We start from the raw sequence: 25,663 nt of genomic DNA, 5'->3' as shown, positions 1-25,663 counted from the left end.
TATTCCAGTAGCTGAAGTTTAGAACTTTTTAGACACTCAACCCACCAGGAGACTCGAACACTGGCCAACAAGGTGGCAGTTGCATGCTGTATCCACTACGCTATACTTCAAAGCCATAAAGAGAGGTAGGAATTCTGGGGTATTTAACCAACCAGAAATTCCAATCCTCTCCCAGGCGATGAGATAGTGTGGGACCTCGGATGCTCTTTCATCGGTTCCTGTTATATGGGAAAACTCAGTGCCAAATGCTTAATGCACAGACTACCCTATTCCAGTAGCTGAAGTTTAGAACTTTTTAGACACTCAACCCACCAGGAGACTCGAACACTGGCCAACAAGGTGGCAGTTGCATGCTGTATCCACTACGCTATACTTCAAAGCCATAAAGAGAGGTAGGAATTCTGGGGTATTTAACCAACCAGAAATTCCAATCCTCTCCCAGGCGATGAGATAGTGTGGGACCTCGGATGCTCTTTCATCGGTTCCTGTTATATGGGAAAACTCAGTGCCAAATGCTTAATGCACAGACTACCCTATTCCAGTAGCTGAAGTTTAGAACTTTTTAGACACTCAACCCACCAGGAGACTCGAACACTGGCCAACAAGGTGGCAGTTGCATGCTGTATCCACTACGCTATACTTCAAAGCCATAAAGAGAGGTAGGAATTCTGGGGTATTTAACCAACCAGAAATTCCAATCCTCTCCCAGGCGATGAGATAGTGTGGGACCTCGGATGCTCTTTCATCGGTTCCTGTTATATGGGAAAACTCAGTGCCAAATGCTTAATGCACAGACTACCCTATTCCAGTAGCTGAAGTTTAGAACTTTTTAGACACTCAACCCACCAGGAGACTCGAACACTGGCCAACAAGGTGGCAGTTGCATGCTGTATCCACTACGCTATACTTCAAAGCCATAAAGAGAGGTAGGAATTCTGGGGTATTTAACCAACCAGAAATTCCAATCCTCTCCCAGGCGATGAGATAGTGTGGGACCTCGGATGCTCTTTCATCGGTTCCTGTTATATGGGAAAACTCAGTGCCAAATGCTTAATGCACAGACTACCCTATTCCAGTAGCTGAAGTTTAGAACTTTTTAGACACTCAACCCACCAGGAGACTCGAACACTGGCCAACAAGGTGGCAGTTGCATGCTGTATCCACTACGCTATACTTCAAAGCCATAAAGAGAGGTAGGAATTCTGGGGTATTTAACCAACCAGAAATTCCAATCCTCTCCCAGGCGATGAGATAGTGTGGGACCTCGGATGCTCTTTCATCGGTTCCTGTTATATGGGAAAACTCAGTGCCAAATGCTTAATGCACAGACTACCCTATTCCAGTAGCTGAAGTTTAGAACTTTTTAGACACTCAACCCACCAGGAGACTCGAACACTGGCCAACAAGGTGGCAGTTGCATGCTGTATCCACTACGCTATACTTCAAAGCCATAAAGAGAGGTAGGAATTCTGGGGTATTTAACCAACCAGAAATTCCAATCCTCTCCCAGGCGATGAGATAGTGTGGGACCTCGGATGCTCTTTCATCGGTTCCTGTTATATGGGAAAACTCAGTGCCAAATGCTTAATGCACAGACTACCCTATTCCAGTAGCTGAAGTTTAGAACTTTTTAGACACTCAACCCACCAGGAGACTCGAACACTGGCCAACAAGGTGGCAGTTGCATGCTGTATCCACTACGCTATACTTCAAAGCCATAAAGAGAGGTAGGAATTCTGGGGTATTTAACCAACCAGAAATTCCAATCCTCTCCCAGGCGATGAGATAGTGTGGGACCTCGGATGCTCTTTCATCGGTTCCTGTTATATGGGAAAACTCAGTGCCAAATGCTTAATGCACAGACTACCCTATTCCAGTAGCTGAAGTTTAGAACTTTTTAGACACTCAACCCACCAGGAGACTCGAACACTGGCCAACAAGGTGGCAGTTGCATGCTGTATCCACTACGCTATACTTCAAAGCCATAAAGAGAGGTAGGAATTCTGGGGTATTTAACCAACCAGAAATTCCAATCCTCTCCCAGGCGATGAGATAGTGTGGGACCTCGGATGCTCTTTCATCGGTTCCTGTTATATGGGAAAACTCAGTGCCAAATGCTTAATGCACAGACTACCCTATTCCAGTAGCTGAAGTTTAGAACTTTTTAGACACTCAACCCACCAGGAGACTCGAACACTGGCCAACAAGGTGGCAGTTGCATGCTGTATCCACTACGCTATACTTCAAAGCCATAAAGAGAGGTAGGAATTCTGGGGTATTTAACCAACCAGAAATTCCAATCCTCTCCCAGGCGATGAGATAGTGTGGGACCTCGGATGCTCTTTCATCGGTTCCTGTTATATGGGAAAACTCAGTGCCAAATGCTTAATGCACAGACTACCCTATTCCAGTAGCTGAAGTTTAGAACTTTTTAGACACTCAACCCACCAGGAGACTCGAACACTGGCCAACAAGGTGGCAGTTGCATGCTGTATCCACTACGCTATACTTCAAAGCCATAAAGAGAGGTAGGAATTCTGGGGTATTTAACCAACCAGAAATTCCAATCCTCTCCCAGGCGATGAGATAGTGTGGGACCTCGGATGCTCTTTCATCGGTTCCTGTTATATGGGAAAACTCAGTGCCAAATGCTTAATGCACAGACTACCCTATTCCAGTAGCTGAAGTTTAGAACTTTTTAGACACTCAACCCACCAGGAGACTCGAACACTGGCCAACAAGGTGGCAGTTGCATGCTGTATCCACTACGCTATACTTCAAAGCCATAAAGAGAGGTAGGAATTCTGGGGTATTTAACCAACCAGAAATTCCAATCCTCTCCCAGGCGATGAGATAGTGTGGGACCTCGGATGCTCTTTCATCGGTTCCTGTTATATGGGAAAACTCAGTGCCAAATGCTTAATGCACAGACTACCCTATTCCAGTAGCTGAAGTTTAGAACTTTTTAGACACTCAACCCACCAGGAGACTCGAACACTGGCCAACAAGGTGGCAGTTGCATGCTGTATCCACTACGCTATACTTCAAAGCCATAAAGAGAGGTAGGAATTCTGGGGTATTTAACCAACCAGAAATTCCAATCCTCTCCCAGGCGATGAGATAGTGTGGGACCTCGGATGCTCTTTCATCGGTTCCTGTTATATGGGAAAACTCAGTGCCAAATGCTTAATGCACAGACTACCCTATTCCAGTAGCTGAAGTTTAGAACTTTTTAGACACTCAACCCACCAGGAGACTCGAACACTGGCCAACAAGGTGGCAGTTGCATGCTGTATCCACTACGCTATACTTCAAAGCCATAAAGAGAGGTAGGAATTCTGGGGTATTTAACCAACCAGAAATTCCAATCCTCTCCCAGGCGATGAGATAGTGTGGGACCTCGGATGCTCTTTCATCGGTTCCTGTTATATGGGAAAACTCAGTGCCAAATGCTTAATGCACAGACTACCCTATTCCAGTAGCTGAAGTTTAGAACTTTTTAGACACTCAACCCACCAGGAGACTCGAACACTGGCCAACAAGGTGGCAGTTGCATGCTGTATCCACTACGCTATACTTCAAAGCCATAAAGAGAGGTAGGAATTCTGGGGTATTTAACCAACCAGAAATTCCAATCCTCTCCCAGGCGATGAGATAGTGTGGGACCTCGGATGCTCTTTCATCGGTTCCTGTTATATGGGAAAACTCAGTGCCAAATGCTTAATGCACAGACTACCCTATTCCAGTAGCTGAAGTTTAGAACTTTTTAGACACTCAACCCACCAGGAGACTCGAACACTGGCCAACAAGGTGGCAGTTGCATGCTGTATCCACTACGCTATACTTCAAAGCCATAAAGAGAGGTAGGAATTCTGGGGTATTTAACCAACCAGAAATTCCAATCCTCTCCCAGGCGATGAGATAGTGTGGGACCTCGGATGCTCTTTCATCGGTTCCTGTTATATGGGAAAACTCAGTGCCAAATGCTTAATGCACAGACTACCCTATTCCAGTAGCTGAAGTTTAGAACTTTTTAGACACTCAACCCACCAGGAGACTCGAACACTGGCCAACAAGGTGGCAGTTGCATGCTGTATCCACTACGCTATACTTCAAAGCCATAAAGAGAGGTAGGAATTCTGGGGTATTTAACCAACCAGAAATTCCAATCCTCTCCCAGGCGATGAGATAGTGTGGGACCTCGGATGCTCTTTCATCGGTTCCTGTTATATGGGAAAACTCAGTGCCAAATGCTTAATGCACAGACTACCCTATTCCAGTAGCTGAAGTTTAGAACTTTTTAGACACTCAACCCACCAGGAGACTCGAACACTGGCCAACAAGGTGGCAGTTGCATGCTGTATCCACTACGCTATACTTCAAAGCCATAAAGAGAGGTAGGAATTCTGGGGTATTTAACCAACCAGAAATTCCAATCCTCTCCCAGGCGATGAGATAGTGTGGGACCTCGGATGCTCTTTCATCGGTTCCTGTTATATGGGAAAACTCAGTGCCAAATGCTTAATGCACAGACTACCCTATTCCAGTAGCTGAAGTTTAGAACTTTTTAGACACTCAACCCACCAGGAGACTCGAACACTGGCCAACAAGGTGGCAGTTGCATGCTGTATCCACTACGCTATACTTCAAAGCCATAAAGAGAGGTAGGAATTCTGGGGTATTTAACCAACCAGAAATTCCAATCCTCTCCCAGGCGATGAGATAGTGTGGGACCTCGGATGCTCTTTCATCGGTTCCTGTTATATGGGAAAACTCAGTGCCAAATGCTTAATGCACAGACTACCCTATTCCAGTAGCTGAAGTTTAGAACTTTTTAGACACTCAACCCACCAGGAGACTCGAACACTGGCCAACAAGGTGGCAGTTGCATGCTGTATCCACTACGCTATACTTCAAAGCCATAAAGAGAGGTAGGAATTCTGGGGTATTTAACCAACCAGAAATTCCAATCCTCTCCCAGGCGATGAGATAGTGTGGGACCTCGGATGCTCTTTCATCGGTTCCTGTTATATGGGAAAACTCAGTGCCAAATGCTTAATGCACAGACTACCCTATTCCAGTAGCTGAAGTTTAGAACTTTTTAGACACTCAACCCACCAGGAGACTCGAACACTGGCCAACAAGGTGGCAGTTGCATGCTGTATCCACTACGCTATACTTCAAAGCCATAAAGAGAGGTAGGAATTCTGGGGTATTTAACCAACCAGAAATTCCAATCCTCTCCCAGGCGATGAGATAGTGTGGGACCTCGGATGCTCTTTCATCGGTTCCTGTTATATGGGAAAACTCAGTGCCAAATGCTTAATGCACAGACTACCCTATTCCAGTAGCTGAAGTTTAGAACTTTTTAGACACTCAACCCACCAGGAGACTCGAACACTGGCCAACAAGGTGGCAGTTGCATGCTGTATCCACTACGCTATACTTCAAAGCCATAAAGAGAGGTAGGAATTCTGGGGTATTTAACCAACCAGAAATTCCAATCCTCTCCCAGGCGATGAGATAGTGTGGGACCTCGGATGCTCTTTCATCGGTTCCTGTTATATGGGAAAACTCAGTGCCAAATGCTTAATGCACAGACTACCCTATTCCAGTAGCTGAAGTTTAGAACTTTTTAGACACTCAACCCACCAGGAGACTCGAACACTGGCCAACAAGGTGGCAGTTGCATGCTGTATCCACTACGCTATACTTCAAAGCCATAAAGAGAGGTAGGAATTCTGGAATCCAGAATTCCTACCTCTCTTTATGGCTTTGAAGTATAGCGTAGTGGATACAGCATGCAACTGCCACCTTGTTGGCCAGTGTTCGAGTCTCCTGGTGGGTTGAGTGTCTAAAAAGTTCTAAACTTCAGCTACTGGAATAGGGTAGTCTGTGCATTAAGCATTTGGCACTGAGTTTTCCCATATAACAGGAACCGATGAAAGAGCATCCGAGGTCCCACACTATCTCATCGCCTGGGAGAGGATTGGAATTTCTGGTTGGTTAAATACCCCAGAATTCCTACCTCTCTTTATGGCTTTGAAGTATAGCGTAGTGGATACAGCATGCAACTGCCACCTTGTTGGCCAGTGTTCGAGTCTCCTGGTGGGTTGAGTGTCTAAAAAGTTCTAAACTTCAGCTACTGGAATAGGGTAGTCTGTGCATTAAGCATTTGGCACTGAGTTTTCCCATATAACAGGAACCGATGAAAGAGCATCCGAGGTCCCACACTATCTCATCGCCTGGGAGAGGATTGGAATTTCTGGTTGGTTAAATACCCCAGAATTCCTACCTCTCTTTATGGCTTTGAAGTATAGCGTAGTGGATACAGCATGCAACTGCCACCTTGTTGGCCAGTGTTCGAGTCTCCTGGTGGGTTGAGTGTCTAAAAAGTTCTAAACTTCAGCTACTGGAATAGGGTAGTCTGTGCATTAAGCATTTGGCACTGAGTTTTCCCATATAACAGGAACCGATGAAAGAGCATCCGAGGTCCCACACTATCTCATCGCCTGGGAGAGGATTGGAATTTCTGGTTGGTTAAATACCCCAGAATTCCTACCTCTCTTTATGGCTTTGAAGTATAGCGTAGTGGATACAGCATGCAACTGCCACCTTGTTGGCCAGTGTTCGAGTCTCCTGGTGGGTTGAGTGTCTAAAAAGTTCTAAACTTCAGCTACTGGAATAGGGTAGTCTGTGCATTAAGCATTTGGCACTGAGTTTTCCCATATAACAGGAACCGATGAAAGAGCATCCGAGGTCCCACACTATCTCATCGCCTGGGAGAGGATTGGAATTTCTGGTTGGTTAAATACCCCAGAATTCCTACCTCTCTTTATGGCTTTGAAGTATAGCGTAGTGGATACAGCATGCAACTGCCACCTTGTTGGCCAGTGTTCGAGTCTCCTGGTGGGTTGAGTGTCTAAAAAGTTCTAAACTTCAGCTACTGGAATAGGGTAGTCTGTGCATTAAGCATTTGGCACTGAGTTTTCCCATATAACAGGAACCGATGAAAGAGCATCCGAGGTCCCACACTATCTCATCGCCTGGGAGAGGATTGGAATTTCTGGTTGGTTAAATACCCCAGAATTCCTACCTCTCTTTATGGCTTTGAAGTATAGCGTAGTGGATACAGCATGCAACTGCCACCTTGTTGGCCAGTGTTCGAGTCTCCTGGTGGGTTGAGTGTCTAAAAAGTTATATATATATATATATATATATATATATATATATATATATATATATATATATATATATATATATATATATATATATATATATATATATATATATATATATATATATATATATATATATATATATATATATATATATATATATATATATATATATATATATATATATATATATATATATATATATATATATATATATATATATATATATATATATATATATATATATATATATATATATATATATATATATATATATATATATAACACCTAGAAGGGGTACCACCTCTGGTGCAAATGTAGGGACTTATAGCCTCGGAGAAGAAAATAAAGAGTACTCAGAGAAGACCTTGTGGATCCTCACTGAACACTTTGATATTTTCTTCTCCTACCACCCCTATTCTTTTGTTAAGTGTGTATATTTATCTAACTTTATTTGAAAATGTCATTACACAAAAAAAGTTACAATATTGATTACATACAGGGTACAAGGCTGCTTGTCACAAGTTGAATAGCTCCTCCAGCTCCTCAGATGGCGGGCAGGAACCATGGATGCAGTGAGCATTTCCTCTCTGGATTGCCACACTAAGGCGCTGAAAAAGAAAACTGGCAGCTCTGGGGTCTCTAGTTGTTTCGATTAGCTTAGACCCCAGCTCCTTTAAAAAGCTAGCAGCACTTTTACCCCAGGCACCAAGCGTCTCTGAGGCAATGGGGACAAAATTGTAGTGGTGTTCAAGGTCTCTGTATTTACGTGACTTGGCCGCTTCCCGGTGATTGGCAGCTCCTCCTGCTTGTGTAGCACTGAAGTCAACATAGGTATTGGCTAAAGTTGAAACGCAAGTGTAGTCCCACACCAACTGTCTACCATTCTTCCAGGGGTTCACTGTAATTCCGTCTGGGCGACTGACAGGCTCATCAGAGTTGCGGGACATTAGGTAACGGGGCTCTCTCTCTGCTGGACAACCGGCTGTGGTAAGGCTTCTCTTAATAATGTCATTAACCTCGCCGTGTCTTGCATGCCATCCTTCGGTCCTTTGGCAAAGAAGGCCATGCCGTCCATATCTGTCGGCCTCTGCCTCGCTGCAAATACACCTGTATTCGGTGTGGATTGGGGCAGCTAGGCGGAGAGCCACGGCAATTCGGAGGGCCTGCGGTGTGAGACGGGTGCCGGTTGCTGACATTGGGGTTGCTAATAGGAAATCACCTGCATGGGGAGCTGCTACAGCTCTAAGTCGGGCAGTGTCATGTGGTGTCGTCGCAGCTTCTAGCAAAGTTGCAGCTTCTTGGTCGGCAATGGGGCGATCCCAGCTGGATTGCTTATGGGCTTCAGAAGGCGGTGGTTGGGGTGCTGGTCCTGCGAGAGAGACCCATTTGGTTGTGCAGTCTGTGAAGCTGGGATCATGCACCCCTGCCTGTTGAACTAGGTGCTCAGGTAGGATTTCCTTCACCAGGTTGTCAGACCCCACTGAAGAGGACAGGAATGCTGGTACAGCAATTTGTGTTGCTGTGCGCACGCCAAGGCCCCCGAGTCTGACAGGAAGGGAGGCCTGTTTCCACTGTGAGTCGCTGAGGGAAAGATTGAGGGCTTTTTCTAATGTTGATTTCAGCAAGCTGTCATACTCTTCTAATTTAATATTGTTGAAAGATGGCGAACATCTTAGAAAGTAGGTCAGCCTGGGAAGGGACAAGCATCTGGTGATGAGGTAAAGTGCATCATGAGCATCGATGTCTTCAATCCTCTCGTTCATCCTCTTCAGGTCAGTGATCTTCTTACCAAGGACCCCGTCGATGGCATTCCTTCCAAGAGGAGCACCTAGGAGTGTGCTGTCCTCAGGGTTGGTTGTATGAATGTCAGGCAAAACAACCTTTATTTGCTCTATTATGTGCTGGTTGGTGGAGGTTATTTCGCACTTGGAAGGGTTCAGGGTGAGGCCTAGGCTTGCTCCTTGTTCCTGGATTATTCTTATGTCGTCCAAGAGTGAGGCTGGGGAGCCGGCTAGAGTACCATCATCCAAAAACCAAATGTTGAGCTCACTGGACAGGTTATCGGTGACTTCCTTGATAACTAGGCAGAACAGAAAAGGAGCAAGGGGGTCACCTTGTTGGACACCTTCTTGTGATTCAATTTCATGTTCCCCAAAAAGCAGGGTTAGATTCTTGCTGTTGCATGAGTTTACAAACGGGTAGATGGAAGGAAAAAGGCGATGAACTGCACTGAGTACTGCATCCCTTCTAACCAGATTGAAAGCATTTTTGAAGTCCAGCTTTATCAGGGCTTTTTCATTCGTAATGTTGGCAATGTAGGCTCTAGCTGCATGAGCCGCTGCCTCACACCCTTGGGGAATGCCAAACCCAAGCTGTTTTGGCTTCAGCATGTCGGCTGCTGCCTGACTAACTGCTCTAGCAGCAGCCTTAGCGACGAGACGCCGGAGTGAATTGCCGACAGCTATCGGTCTGATTCCTCCATCTTTTTTCCTCAGGGCACAGAGGGTAGCGCCAAAAAAGAGAGGCCGTATGGTCTCTGGTATGTTGCCAGCTAGACATGTGTTGGCGAATCTAGTTAGTTCCACCAGGAGGCCCTGTGCAATGTCTCCCAGTGCAGGGTTCAGCATTTGTTTGATGTGGTTGGGTCGTAGTCCTGTGAACCCACCTGCTGATCCTGGTGGGAAGGATAAAGCTGCTTTGTGCACCATGGATTCGAGCACACACAGGGGTTCTGCTCTGGTGACACCGACTAGGGGAACACTGTCGTCACGAGGAGCTCTGGGTGGGTGTTTTTCCCTCAGGGCTTGTGCTGTATCGGCATCCCTGGTGGCAACTGTGTCTTCACTGGTGATGACTCTGATCGCCCCTATTGTGTTGCCTTCTTCTATTTTCTTGCTGACTGTTGCTCTGATTTTGGATGCCTCGGTTCTGCTGTTGATACCTTTCCTACCGTGGGTGTTTTTGGCACGGGTGGGGAGGGGTGCCTGGTTGTCCTCTCTAGGAAAACTATTTATAGCCATAATGACCGAGGAAGCTAATGATTTGTCTCTCCTTGCAGGGACAGCTAGGCATATGTTTCCAAACAGGAGAAGGTTGTGCCATGCTTGGATAGTTCCGGGGGAGTCATTGACCTTTTTCAAGAGGCTGGATAGTTTGGCTGCTGCCTGGGGCCGGGCAGCTTTGGGGATGTGCTGCAGGGTTCCAACCGATGTTGCTTTGATGGCTTCTAGTAGATTCTCAGTCGAAATGAAGCTGTTAGAGGTGTTTTCCCTGACTGCTGGAGTGGGGCCTTGATTGATACCCTCTTTGGGAGGGCGCCACATACCCGGACAATCGGTTCCGTTGTGAGCATGCTTGCGCACATCTCCGTTACGCTTGAGTCTCCACACCTTGTCACACACTTGGCATGTGCCATACCTGTCGTCGATGGATGGCTCCTCTTGGCTGAGAGAAGCCTGGCTGTCAGTCGTGACCTGCGACATCAGCGGGCGCTGGGCGGGCGCTGGGTGGGAGCTGGGCGGGCGCTGGGCGGGCGCTGGGCGGGCGCTGGGCGGGCTCTGGGCGGGCGCGGGGTGGGCGCTGGGCGGAAGTAGCGTGAGGGGGTGGACACAGGGAGGTAGCGGTCGCGGTTGGGGGTGGGGCAGGGGGAAGAGGGTGACTCTTGGGTTGGGTGACGGTACACACTGGCGGGTATGGGGAGGGGGGGGGGGGTCAGAGGGGTGACACTAACACGTTTGTATAATCTCGTGATATATCACTGCACAATATAAACTGGTTCACTGTGGACTCGATGCACTTAAAACACGATACCAGTTTCCCGAGAGCCGAGGTATCTATTTTTCATTGATATTTTCATAAACACTTACACACTGGTCACCCCCCTCGACTGACCGCACAACAACACCCCATCCCCACACCCCCCACCCCCCACCCCAACCACCATAACCGAGGGAGCCCCTCAGGGCGCCCTTGTTGGCCCTCACTGCAGTTCAAACGATTCCACACTGGCAATCCACTTGTTTGATTGTTTTTGCTTGCGATAGTTCACCCTGGACACTTCCCGCCACTCTCACACCTTCCCAGGATGTTCACACTGCACACTGTTGAGTCTGGGTCCGGTGAGGTCAGGATGTCACAAGATAATGGCACATGGCTGGCAGAGCCTCCTCCCAGCGTCCGTTCCCTGAGGCGCCCACAGGGGATATATATATATATATATATATATATATATATATATATATATATATATATATATATATATATATATATATATATATATATATATATATATATATATATATATATATATATATATATATATATATATATATATATATATATATATTATTAAATATGACAGAAAAACTAAGATTAATAATTCTAACATGAATTTTCTCAATCTTTCGTACATCTCTGTTCACTGTTGGAGGTAAATCAAAAATCAATTCTCCAAAATTCATTTTTTATTTCTAGTCTGACGCGACACGAGCGCGTTTCGTAAAACTTATTACATTTTCAAAGACTTTAGTTTACAAATACACAACTGAATAGAACTTACGCATCTCCGATTTTATGATTTTCCTCAGAAAATATTCTGAGGAAACTACTCCAAGCTTGTACTAAAGAGGCACCCTTCTTGAGCCCGGATGGGCACATGTATAAGCAAGTAGATGGGGTCGCCATGGGTTCTCCCCTAGGTGTCCTGTTTGCAAACTTCTACATGGGTACCATCGAGCAAAAAGTCTTAGTCGACATGAACTTGAAACCGGCCATATACTGCAGGTATGTTGACGACATTTTTACACAGGTACCTGATGTCAGACATCTGCAGGAGCTGAAGGAGGCATTTGAGCAGAGTTCCGTGCTGCGTTTCACTTACGAGATGGAAAAGGATGGGAAGCTGCCCTTTCTAGATGTAACAGTCATGGAAAAGAGCAGAGGTTTCCACACTGCAGTCTACACTAAGGAAACGAACATAGGAATGTGCCTAAGTGCCAACAGCGACTGCCCAGACAGGTACAAGAGGAGTGTTGTTAACGCATATGTCGACCGTGCTCTCAGCCACAGCTCAGAATGGAAGCAAGTCGACGAAGAACTCTGTAGGGTAAGGCAGGTCCTAGTCAACAACGGCTTCTCCAATGGTTTCGTCGAAGACATCATAAGAAGGAAAGTGAAACGCCATGCAAACTTGAGTCTTGAGGTGGGTACCCACCTCAAGATTCCGCTCCAATATAGAAGCATCAAGAAATATGGACCAATAGGCTTTCTACAAACACTTCTATTCAATACCCATTGTTTTCTGTTCTGTCTTGTGTTGATACTTTTAATACCCTATTAATATCCCCTGTTCTGTCTTGTGTTAATGCCACATCATCCTTCCCACCTCACTCAAATGTAGATATAATATCAGAGAGACGTAAGTTCTAATCAGTTGTGTATTTGTGAAGTCTTTGAAAATGTAATAAGTTTTACGAAACGCGCCCGTGTCGCGTCAGACTAGAAATAAAAATGAATTTTGGAGAAGTGATTTTTGATTTACCTCCAACAGTGAAGCGTAATGTACGAAAGATTGAGAAAATTCGTGTTAGAATTATTAATCTTACTTTTTCGGTCATATTTAATAATATATGTATATATATATATATATATATATATATATATATATATATATATATATATATATATATATATATATATATATATATATATATATATATATATATATATATATATATATATATATATATATATATATATATATATATATATATTCCTTTATTGTGTATTTAAAGGTTACAAAACATACAAGACAAATGCCAAATGCCTAAAGGTTATGGATCTCTTGAAGCTCCTCCGCTTCTGGACAGGAACCGAGGACGCAGCAAGCATTTCCCCTCTGGATCGCCACACTGAGACGCTGAAACAAAAAACTGGAAGCCCTTGGGTCTCTCTTCACGTCAATGAGCTTGGAACCCAATTCCTTGAGAAATCCCAAGGCACTCTTGCCCCAGGGGCCATGCGTCTCAGACGCTATGGGAACAAAAAGGTATTGACCTTCCAGTCGCCTGTACTTGAGTGATTTTGCTGTTTCCCTGTGGTTGGCCGCCCCACCTGCTTGATCAGCTCCGAAGTGTACATAGGTGTCAGCCAGGGTGGATACACATGTGTAGTCCTACACCAACTGTCTACCCTCCTTCCATGAGTATATGGTGATGCCATCAGGGCGAAGTGCGAGGAAATCCGGGTTTTGGACCCCTCGGACGCGAGGTTCTCTCTCCGCTGGGCACCTAGCTGAGACGAGGCTTCTCTTGATGATGTCATTGACCTCGTTGTGTCTTGCATGCCAGCCCTTTGTGCTTCCGCAATGCAACCCATGCAGTCCGTATTGGTCTGCTTCCACCCTGTTGCAAATACACTTGTATTCAGTGTGAATTGGGGCACCAAGGCGGAGGGCCACTGCTACACGAAGGGATTCTGGATCTAGGCGCGTGCCCATTGCTGACATGGGTACTGCCAGGAGGAAGTCTCCTGCATGGGGGGCACGCACTGCTCTGAGGCGGGCTTTCTCCTTGTCTGATGTTGCGACGCTGAGCATGGCATCAGCTACTTTTTCCACTAGAGGGTGGTCCCAGCCAGACTGTTTGTGTTGTTTTGTTGGCTCTATAATGGTTGCTGGGGCTGCAAGAACATCCCACTGATTTGAACATTCAGTGATAGCAGGATCGTGTATTCCTGCTGAATCTCTCAGGGTTGCAGGTAAAATATCTCTGACGAGGTCGTGCGATGCATGGGAGGAGGAAAGGAAGACTGGTAGAGCAATTTGGGAGGCTGTGCGGACACCAAGGCCGCCGAGTCTTACAGGACGGGTTGCTTGCTCCCACTGAGAGTCGTCCAATGGTAGGTTCAGGACTTTCACCAGCATGGACCTCAGTAGGGTGTCATACACATTTAACTTAGGGCTGCTGTAGGATGGAGAACATCTCAGAAAGTAGGTCAACTTAGGGAGAGACAGGCATCTTGTGAGGAGAAAGAGAGCATCATGGGCATCAATCTTGTCAATCCTGTCCAGCATTCTCTTTAGGTCAGTGATTTTTGCAGCCAGGACCTCCTCGATTGCTCGTGGGCCAATGGGGGCACCCAGGAGAGTGCAGTCCGGTGGCTCGACAAAGAGAATGTCTGGAAGAACATTTTGTATTTGTCCAGTGATGTCTGGGTTGTGGGAGATTATTTCACATTTGGATGCATTGAGAATGAGGCCTAAGGCTGCTCCCTGCTCCTGGATTTTCCTTATATCCTCCAAAATGGTTTCCGGAGTTCCAGCTAGAGTACCATCATCCAGGTACCAGATGTTTAGCTCGCTTGTCAGCCTATCAGTGACCTCTTTGATAGCTAGGCAGAAAAGGAGGGTGGTTAAGGGGTCACCTTGTTGGACACCTTCACAAGAGTTTATTTCATGCTCCCCAAAAAGAAGCTTAGAGTTCCCACTGTAGCACGATCGGATGAATGGGTAAAGGGGACGGAAATGGTTGTGTACAGCCCTGAGGACAGCGTCTCGTCTGACTTGATTGAAGGCATTTTTGAAGTCAAGCTTTACTAGTGCCTTCTGGTCCGGGAGATCAGCAATGTAAGCCCGCGGTGCATGTGCTGCAGCTTCACAACCTAGAGGAATCCCAAACAAAAGCTGATGAGGTTTCAGCAAGGTGGCTGCTTCCTGGCTGATAGATCTCACTGCAGCCTTAGCTACAAGGCGTCGGAGGGTGTTGCCAACGGCAATGGGCCTGATACTCCTATCCTTCTTCTTTAGAGCACAGAGTGCTGCTCCATAAAAGACAGGCCTGATGTCCTCAGGGATGCCGCCAGCCAAACATATGTTGGAGAATCTGGTAAGTTCCACTAGAAGGTCCTTTGCAGCATCTCCAAGCACCGGGTTCAGCATTTGTTTGATGTGCTGGGGTCTTAGGCCTGTAAAGCCCCCTGCTGAACCTGTTGGGAAAGACATGGCTGCTTTGTACACCTCAGATTCTCGAACAGTCAAGGGTTCTATGCCAGCATTGTTTTCCTGCGGATCCCTGCTGCTGTCGCGGGCTCTGGGTGGGTGTTTGTCTTGAAGATCCTCTGCTGTCGAGGCGTTCCTGGGGGCAATAGTGTCATCGCTGGTCATGATTCTGATGGCACCTGTGGTATTGCCCTCTTCTATTTTCTTGGTGATCTGTGCTCTTATTTTGTGGTTCTCAGATGAGTTATTGTTGGTCGTCCTGCGGCTGGTATTCTTGGCACGAGGGGGGGATGAGGCGGACCAGATTGTCTGCTCTGGGGAATTCATTAAGAGCCCTGATTACAGAGGTTGCTAATGACTTGTCTCTCCTGGGCGGTAATGCTAGGCATGCATTCCCAAATAGAAGGAGATTGTGCCACGATCCAGAGGTTCTGGGAGCATTGTTGACCTTTGTCAGCAGACTGGTGAGTTTGGCTGCTGCTTGATGACGGGCAGCCTTGGGGATGTGGGGCAAGGTCCTGGTGGACGTCGCTTTGACTGCTTCAAACAGATTATCTGCTGAAATGAAGTTGAGGGAGGTATTGTTCCTCGCTCCTGCAGTAGGTTGTCCATCGTCACTGCCCCGGGGCAGGTGCCTAGACCCTAGACAACCACCTGAATTGGCAGAATGATAGCGGACAGTTCCATTTGAATTGAGACGATACCGTCTGTCACACACTTGACAGTTTCCTCTTGGGTGGCCATCTTCTTGGCTGGAAAGAGGCTGTGTGTCAGGTGCGACATGTGCCATGCCTAGATGTGATGACGCCTGGCTGCCCCCTGAGTGCACCCTCTCCTTCCCAGGTGGAGAGTAACACGGCAAGCATTACCTCCTGGGGGAGTTGGGCATGGCCTGGGCACCGTGTGTGGGTAGGCTTTGTGTTGATGGGCAGCTGGCTGGGTCGGGCGCAGGTAGCGGGGTGGGGGAAGATGGCAGGCGGGGGTGGTGGAGTGGGGGCACGCGAGGGAGGCCGCCGTCACACTAGTTACACACTATCAACACTCGGGGAAATCACTAGTGCACTTTGTTTTTAACACTACACTCACCGATTTGCTTATGAACGCACTAACTTTCCACTAACATCACTAGGCAACTCGAGAGCCTCCCCATCACTACCCCCACCCCCCGTACCCCCCCTGGGGGCTGGTGGGTGGCGGCACTGAGACGGCGGCGACCCTCCCCTCACCCTCACCCATACACTGTACCTGCCTCGCCATACACAAAGCTCAGACAACGCACCTTTCTACGTTCATAGTGTTGGAATGAAGGAGATACGGTTCTTCTTGTCACCCCCGGGGCCTTCAGCAAGTAGTCATACCTACATAGGTCAAGTCTTGGCTGGCTCAGACATCGTGATCCTCGTTGAAATTGGTTCAAGTGTAGGACCTTGCTCACCACGTGTCCGTCCCCCTCTCCGTCCTCCCTCAATGTATATATATATGTCGTACCTAATAGCCAGAACGCACTTTTCAGCCTACTATGCAAAGCCCGATTTGCCTAATAAGCCAAGTTTTCCTGAATTAATATATTTTCTCTAATTTTTCTCTTATGAAATGATAAAGCTACCCATTTCATTATGTATGAGGTCATTTTTTTTTTATTTGAGTTAAAATTAACGTAGATATATGACCGAACCTAACCAACCCTACCTAACCTAACCTAACCTATCTTTATATGTTAGGTTAGGTTAGGTAGCCTAAAAAGTTAGGTTAGGTTAGGTTAGGTAGGTTAGGTAGTCGAAAAACAATTATTTCATGAAAACTTGGCTTATTAGGCAAATCGGGCCTTGCATAGTAGGCTGAGAAGTGCGTTCTGGCTACTAGGTACGACATATATATATATATATGTATATATATATATGTAAGGTGATTTGGTAAAATGCTATGCCCAAGATAACTATCCGAGTGCCGGCGGTGGGGTGGTTCATATAGCCTCGGCTATCACCTCATTATGTCCGGTCGTGATGGTCAAGTGGATTAAGGCGTCTTGTACATACCAGTTGCGTTGCTTCTGGGAGTATGGGTTCGAGTCACTTCTGGGGTGTGAGTTTTCAGTTGCATATGTCCTGGGGACCATTCAGGCTTGTTCGCATTTGTGTTCCTCACGTGTGCCCCAAAGAATGAGGTGATTTGGTAAAATGCTATGCCCAAGATAACTATCCGAGTGCCGGCGGTGGGGTGGTTCATATAGCCTCGGCTATCACCTCATTATGTCCGGTCGTGATGGTCAAGTGGATTAAGGTGACTTGTACATACCAGTTGCGTTGCTTCTGGGAGTATGGGTTCGAGTCACTTCTGGGGTGTGAGTTTTCAGTTGCATATGTCCTGGGGACCATTCAGGCTTGTTCGCATGTATATATATATATATATATATATATATATATATATATATATATATATATATATATATATATATATATATATATATATATATATATATATATATATATATATATATATATATATATATATATATATATATATATATATATATGTCGTACCTAGTAGCCAGAACGCACTTCTCAGCAACTATGCAAGGCCCGATTTGCCTAATAAGCCAAGTTTTCATGAATTAATGTTTTTTTGACAACCTAACCTACCTAACCTAAACTAACCTAACTTTTTCGGCTACCTAACCTAACCTAACCTATAAAGATAGGTTAGGTTAGGTTAGGTAGGGTTGGTTAGGTTCGGTCATATATCTACGTTAATTTTAACTCCAATAAAATAAAATTGACCTCATACATAATGAACTGGGTAGCTTTATCATTTCATAAGAAAAAAATTAGAGAAAAAATTAGAGAAAATATATTAATTCATGAAAACTTGGCTTAGGCAAATCGGGCCTTGCATAGTAGGCCGAGAAGTGCATTCTGGCTACTAGGTACGACATATATATATATATATATATATATATATATATATATATATATATATATATATATATATATATATATATATATATATATATATATATATACATATATATATATATGTCGTACCTAGTAGCCAGAACGCACTTCTCAGCCTACTATGCAAGGCCCAATTTGCCTAATAAGCCAAGTTTTAATTAATTAATTGTTTTTCGGCAACCTAACCTACCTAACCTAACCTAACCTAACTTTTTCGGCTACCTAACCTAACCTATAAAGATAGGTTAGGTTAGGTTAGGTAGGGTTGGTTAGGTTAGGTTAGGTAGGGTTGGTTAGGTTCGGTCATATATCTACGCCAATTTTAACTCTAAAAAAAAATATTGACCTCATACATAATTAAATGGGTAGCTTTATCATTTCATAAGAAAAAAATAGAGAAAATATATTAATTCAGGAAAACTTGGCTTATTAGGCAAATCTGGCCTTGCATAGTAGGCCGAGAAGTGCATTCTGGCTACTAGGTACGATATATATATATATATATATATATATATATATATATATATATATATATATATATATATATATATATGTCGTACCTAGTAGCCAGAACTCACTTCTCAGCCTACTATTCAAGGCCCGATTTGCCTAGTAAGCCAAGTTTTCCTGAATTAATATATTTACTATAATTTTTTTCTTATGAAATGATAAAGCAACCCTTTTCTCTATGTATGAGGTCAATTTTATTTTATTGGAGTTAAAATTAACGTATATATATGACCGAACCTAACCAACCCTACCTAACCTAACCTAACCTTTATTTATAGGTAAGGTTAGGTTAGGTAGCCAAAAAAAGCTAGGTTAGGTTAGGTTAGGTAGGTTAGGTAGACGAAAAAACATTAATTCATGAAAACTTGGCTTATTAGGCAAATCGGGCCTTGAATAGTAGGCTGAGAAGTGCGTTCTGGCTATTAGGTACGACATATATATATATATATATATATATATATATATATATATATATATATATATATATATATATATATATATATATATATATATATATATATATATGTCGTACCTAGTAGCCAGAACGCACTTCTCAGCCTACTATGCAAGGCCCGATTTGCCTAATAAGCCAAGTTTTCATGAATTAATTGTTTTTCGACTACCTAACCTACCTAACCTAACCTAACCTAACTTTTTCGGCTACCTAACCTAACCTAACCTATAAAGATAGGTTAGGTTAGGTTAGGTAGGGTTGGTTAGGTTCGGTCATATATCTACATTAATTTGAACTCTAATAAAAAAAATTGACCTCATACATAATGAAACGGGTAGCTTTATCATTTCATTGGAAAAAAATTAGAAAAAATTTATTATTTCTGGAAAACTTGGCTTATTAGGCAAATCGGGCCTTGCATAGTAGGCTGAGAAGTGCGTTCTGGCTACTAGGTACGACATATATATATATATATATATATATATATATATATATATATATATATATATATGTCGTACCTAGTAGCCAGAACGCACTTCTCAGCCTACTATGCAAGGCCCGATTTGCCTAATAAGCCAAGTTTTCATGAAATATTGTTTTTCGACAACCTAACCTAACCTAACCTAACGTTTTCGGCTACCTAACCTAACCTAACCTATAAAGATAGGTTAGGTTAGGTTAGGTAGGGTTGGTTAGGTTCGGTCATATATCTACGTTAATTTTAACTCCAATAAAAAAAAATTGACCTCATATATAATGAAATGGGTAGCTTTATCATTTCATAAGAAAAAAATTAGAGAAAATATATTAATTCAGGAAAACTTGGCTTATTAGGCAAATCGGGCCTTGCATAGTAGGCTGAGAAGTGCGTTCTGGCTACTAGGTACGACATATATATATATATATATATATATATATATATATATATATATATATATATATATATATATATATATATATATATTAGTATATTTTGGTAGCAGTCTTTCCTGTAGACATATATTATTAAATATGACCGAAAAAGTAAGATTAATAATTCTAACACGAATTTTCTCAATCTTTCGTACATTACGCTTCACTGTTGGAGGTAAATCAAAAATCACTTCTCCAAAATTCATTTTTATTTCTAGTCTGACGCGACACGGGCGCGTTTCGTAAAACTTATTACATTTTCAAAGACTTCACAAATACACAACTGATTAGAACGTATCTCTGATTTTATATCTACATTTGAGTGAGGTGGGAAGGGTGATGTGGCATTAACACAAGACAGAACAGGAGGGGATATTAATAGGGTATTAAAAGTATCAACACAAGACAGAACAGAAACAATGGGTATTGAATAGAAGTGTTTGTAGAAAGCCTATTGGTCCATATTTCTTGATGCTTCTATATTGGAGCGGAGTCTTGAGGTGGGTAGAATATAGTTGTGCAATAATTGGCTGTTGATTGCTGGTGTTGACTTCTTGATGTGTAGTGCCTCGCAAACGTCAAGCCGCCTGCAATCGCTGTATCTATCGATGATTTCTGTGTTGTTTACTAGGATTTCTCTGGCGATGGTTTGGTTATGGGAAGAGATTATATGTTCCTTAATGGAGCCCTGTTGCTTATGCATCGTTAAACGCCTAGAAAGAGATGTTGTTGTCTTGCCTATATACTGGTTTTTTTGGAGCTTACAGTCCCCAAGTGGGCATTTGAAGGCATAGACGACATTAGTCTCTTTTAAAGCGTTCTGTTTTGTGTCTGGAGAGTTTCTCATGAGTAGGCTGGCCGTTTTTCTGGTTTTATAGTAAATCGTCAGTTGTATCCTCTGATTTTTGTCTGTAGGGATAACGTTTCTATTAACAATATCTTTCAGGACCCTTTCCTCCGTTTTATGAGCTGTGGAAAAGAAGTTCCTGTAAAATATATATATATATATATATATGTATATATATATATATATATATATATATATATATATATATATATATATATATATATATATATATATATATATATATATATGTCGTACCTAGTAGCCAGAACGCACTTCTCAGCCTACTATCCAAGGCCCGATTTGCCTAATAAGCCAAGTTTTCATGAATTAATATATTTTCTCTAATTATTTTCTTATGAAATGATAAAGCTACCCATTTCATTATGTATGAGGTCATTTTTTTTTATTTGAGTTAAAATTAACGTAGATATATGACCGAATCTAACCAACCCTACCTAACCTAACCTAACCTATCTTTATAGGTTAGGTTAGGTTAGGTAGCCGAAAAAGGTAGGTTAGGTTAGGTTAGGTAGGTTAGGTAGTCGAAAAACAATTAATTCATGAAAACTTGGCTTATTAGGCAAATCGGGCCTTGCATAGTAGGCTGAAAAGTGAGTTCTGGCTACTAGGTACGACATATATATATATATATATATATATATGTATATATATATATATATATATATATATATATATATATATATATATATATATATATATATATATATATATATATATATATATGTCGTACCTAATAGCCAGAACGCACTTATCGGCCTACTATGCAAGGCCCGATTTGCCTAATAAGCCAAGTTTTCCTGAATTAATATATTTTCTCTAATTTTTTTCTTATGAAATGATAAAGCTACCCATTTCATTATGTATGAGGTCAATTTTTTTTTATTGGAGTTTAAATTAACGTAGATATATGACCAAACCTAACCAACCCTACCTAACCTAACCTAACCTATCTTTATAGGTTAGGTTAGGTTAGGTAGCGGAAAAAGTTAGGTTAGGTTAGGTTAGGTAGGTTAGGTAGTCGAAAAACAATTAATTCATGAAAACTTGGCTTATTAGGCAAATTGGGCCTTGCATAGTAGGCTGAGAAGTGAGTTCTGGCTACTAGGTACGACATATATATATATATATATATATATATATATATATATATATATATATATATATATATATATATATATATATATATATATATATATATATATATATATATATATATATATATATGTCGTACCTAGTAGCCAGAACGCACTTCTCAGCCTACTATGCAAGGCCCGATTTGCCTAATAAGCCAAGTTTTTATGAATTAATTGTTTTTCGACTACCTAACCTACCTAACCTAACCTAACCTAACTTTTTCGGCTACCTAACCAAACCTAACCTATAAAGATAGGTTAGGTTAGGTTAGGTAGGGTTGGTTAGGTTCGGTCATATATCTACGTTAATTTTAACTCCAATAAAAAAAAATTGACCTCATACATAATGAAATGGGTAGCTTTATCATTTCATAAGAAAAAAATTATAAAAAATATATTAATTCAGGAAAACTTGGCTTATTAAGCAAATCGGGCCTTGAATAGTAGGCCAAAAAGTGAGTTCTGGCTACTAGGTACGACATATATATATATATGTATATATATATATATATATATATATATATATATATATATATATATATATATATATATATATATATATATATATATGTCGTACGACATATATATATGTCGTACCTAGTAGCCAGAACGCACTTCTCGGCATACTAGCAAGGCCCAATTTGCCTAATAAGCCAAGTTTTCCTGAATTAATATATTTTCTCTAATTTTTTTCTTATGAAATGATAAAGCTACCCATTTCATAATGTATGAGGTCAATTTTTTTTTATTGGAGTTATAATTAACGTAGATATATGACAGAACCTAACCAACCCTACCTAACCTAACCTAACCTATCTTTATAGGTTAGGTTAGGTTAGGTAGCCGAAAAAGTTAGGTTAGGTTAGGTTAGGTAGGTTAGGTAGTCGAAAAACAATTAATTCATGAAAACTTGGCTTAATAGGCAAATTGGGCCTTGCATAGTAGGCTGAAAAGTGCGTTCTGGCTACTAGGTACGACATATATATATATATATATATATATATATATATATATATATATATATATATATATATATATATATATATATATATATATATATATATATATATATATATATATATATATATATATATATATATATATATATATATATATATATATATGTCGTACCTAGTAGCCAGAACGCACTTCTCGGCCTACTATGCAAGGCTCGATTTGAATAATAAGCCACGTTTTCCTGAATTAATATATTTTCTCTAATTTTTTTCTTATGAAAAGATAAAGCTACCCATTTCATTATGTATGAGGTCAATTTTTTTTAATTGGAGTTAAAATTAACGCAGATATATGACCGAACCTAACCAACCCTACCTAACCTAACCTAACCTATCTTTATAGGTTAGGTTAGGTTAGGTAGCCGAAAAAGTTAGGTTAGGTTAGGTTAGGTAGGTTAGGTAGTCGAAAAACAATTAATTCATGAAAACTTGGCTTATTAGGTAAATCGGGCCTTGCATAGTAGGCTGAGAAGTGCGTTCTGGCTACTAGGTACGATATATATATATATATATATATATATATATATATATATATATATATATATATATATATATATATATATATGTCGTACCTAGTAGCCAGAACGCACTTCTCAGCCTACTATGCAAGGCCCAATTTGCCTAATAAGCCAAGTTTTCATGAATTAATTGTTTTTCCACTATCTAACCTACCTAACCTAACCTAACCTAACTTTTTCGGCTACCTAACCCAACCTAACCTATAGAGATAGGTTAGGTTAGGTTAGGTAGGGTTTGTTAGGTTAGGTCATATATCTACGTTAATTTTAACTCCAATAAAAAAAAATTGACCTCATACATAATGAAATGGGTAGCTTTATCATTTCATAAGAAAAAAATTTGAGAAAATATATTAATTCAGGAAAACTTGGCTTATTAGGCAAATCAGGCCTTGCATAGTAGGCTGAGAAGTGCGTTCTGGCTACTAGGTACGACATATATATATATATATATATATATATATATATATATATATATATATATATATATATATATATATATGTCGTATCTAGTAGCCAGAACTCACTTCTCAGCCTACTATGCAAGGCCCGATTTGCCTAATAAGCCAACTTTTCATGAATTAATATATTTTCTCTATTTTTTTTCTTATGAAATGATAAAGCTACCCATTTCATTATGTATGAGGTCAATTTTATTTTTGTGGAGTTAAAATTAACGTAGATATATGACCGAACCTAACCAACCCTACCTAACCTAACCTAACCTATCTTAAAATGTTAGGTTAGGTTAGGTAGCCGAAAAAGTTAGGTTAGGGTAGGTTAGGTAGGTTAGGTAGTCGAAAAACAATTAATTCATGAAAACTTGGCTTATTAGGCAAATCGGGCCTTGCATAGTAGGCTGAGAAGTGCGTTCTGGCTACTAGGTACGACATATATATATATATATATATATATATATATATATATATATATATATATATATATATATGCGAACAAGCCTGAATGGTCCCCAGGACAATATGCAACTGAAAACTCACACCCCAGAAGTGACTCGAACCCATACTCCCGGATGCCACGCAACTGGTATGTACAAGACGCCTTAATCCACTTGACCATCACGACCGGACATAATGAGGTGATAGCCGAGGCTATTTGAACCACCCCACCGCCGGCACTCGGATAGTAATCTTGGGCATAGCATTTTACCAAATCACCTCATTCTTTGGGGCACACGTGAGGAACACAAATGCGAACAAGCCTGAATGGTCCCCAGGACAATATGCAACTGAAAACTCACACCCCAGAAGTGACTCGAACCCATACTCCCAGATGCCACGCAACTGGTATGTACAAGACGCCTTAATCCACTTGACCATCACGACCGGACATAATGAGGTGATAGCCGAGGCTATTTGAACCACCCCACCGCCGGCACTCGGATAGTAATCTTGGGCATAGCATTTTACCAAATCACCTCATTCTTTGGGGCACACGTGAGGAACACAAATGCGAACAAGCCTGAATGGTCCCCAGGACAATATGCAACTGAAAACTCACACCCCAGAAGTGACTCGAACCCATACTCCCAGATGCCACGCAACTGGTATGTACAAGACGCCTTAATCCACTTGACCATCACGACCGGACATAATGAGGTGATAGCCGAGGCTATTTGAACCACCCCACCGCCGGCACTCGGATAGTAATCTTGGGCATAGCATTTTACCAAATCACCTCATTCTTTGGGGCACACGTGAGGAACACAAATGCGAACAAGCCTGAATGGTCCCCAGGACAATATGCAACTGAAAACTCACACCCCAGAAGTGACTCGAACCCATACTCCCAGATGCCACGCAACTGGTATGTACAAGACGCCTTAATCCACTTGACCATCACGACCGGACATAATGAGGTGATAGCCGAGGCTATTTGAACCACCCCACCGCCGGCACTCGGATAGTAATCTTGGGCATAGCATTTTACCAAATCACCTCATTCTTTGGGGCACACGTGAGGAACACAAATGCGAACAAGCCTGAATGGTCCCCAGGACAATATGCAACTGAAAACTCACACCCCAGAAGTGACTCGAACCCATACTCCCAGATGCCACGCAACTGGTATGTACAGGTAAACTCACACTTCTGGGGTGTGAGTTTT

This window comes from Procambarus clarkii, chromosome 56 (genome assembly GCF_040958095.1).
Source record: "Procambarus clarkii isolate CNS0578487 chromosome 56, FALCON_Pclarkii_2.0, whole genome shotgun sequence".
NCBI classification, from domain to species: Eukaryota; Metazoa; Arthropoda; class Malacostraca; order Decapoda; family Cambaridae; genus Procambarus; species Procambarus clarkii.
This window is presented reverse-complemented; position numbering follows the sequence as displayed.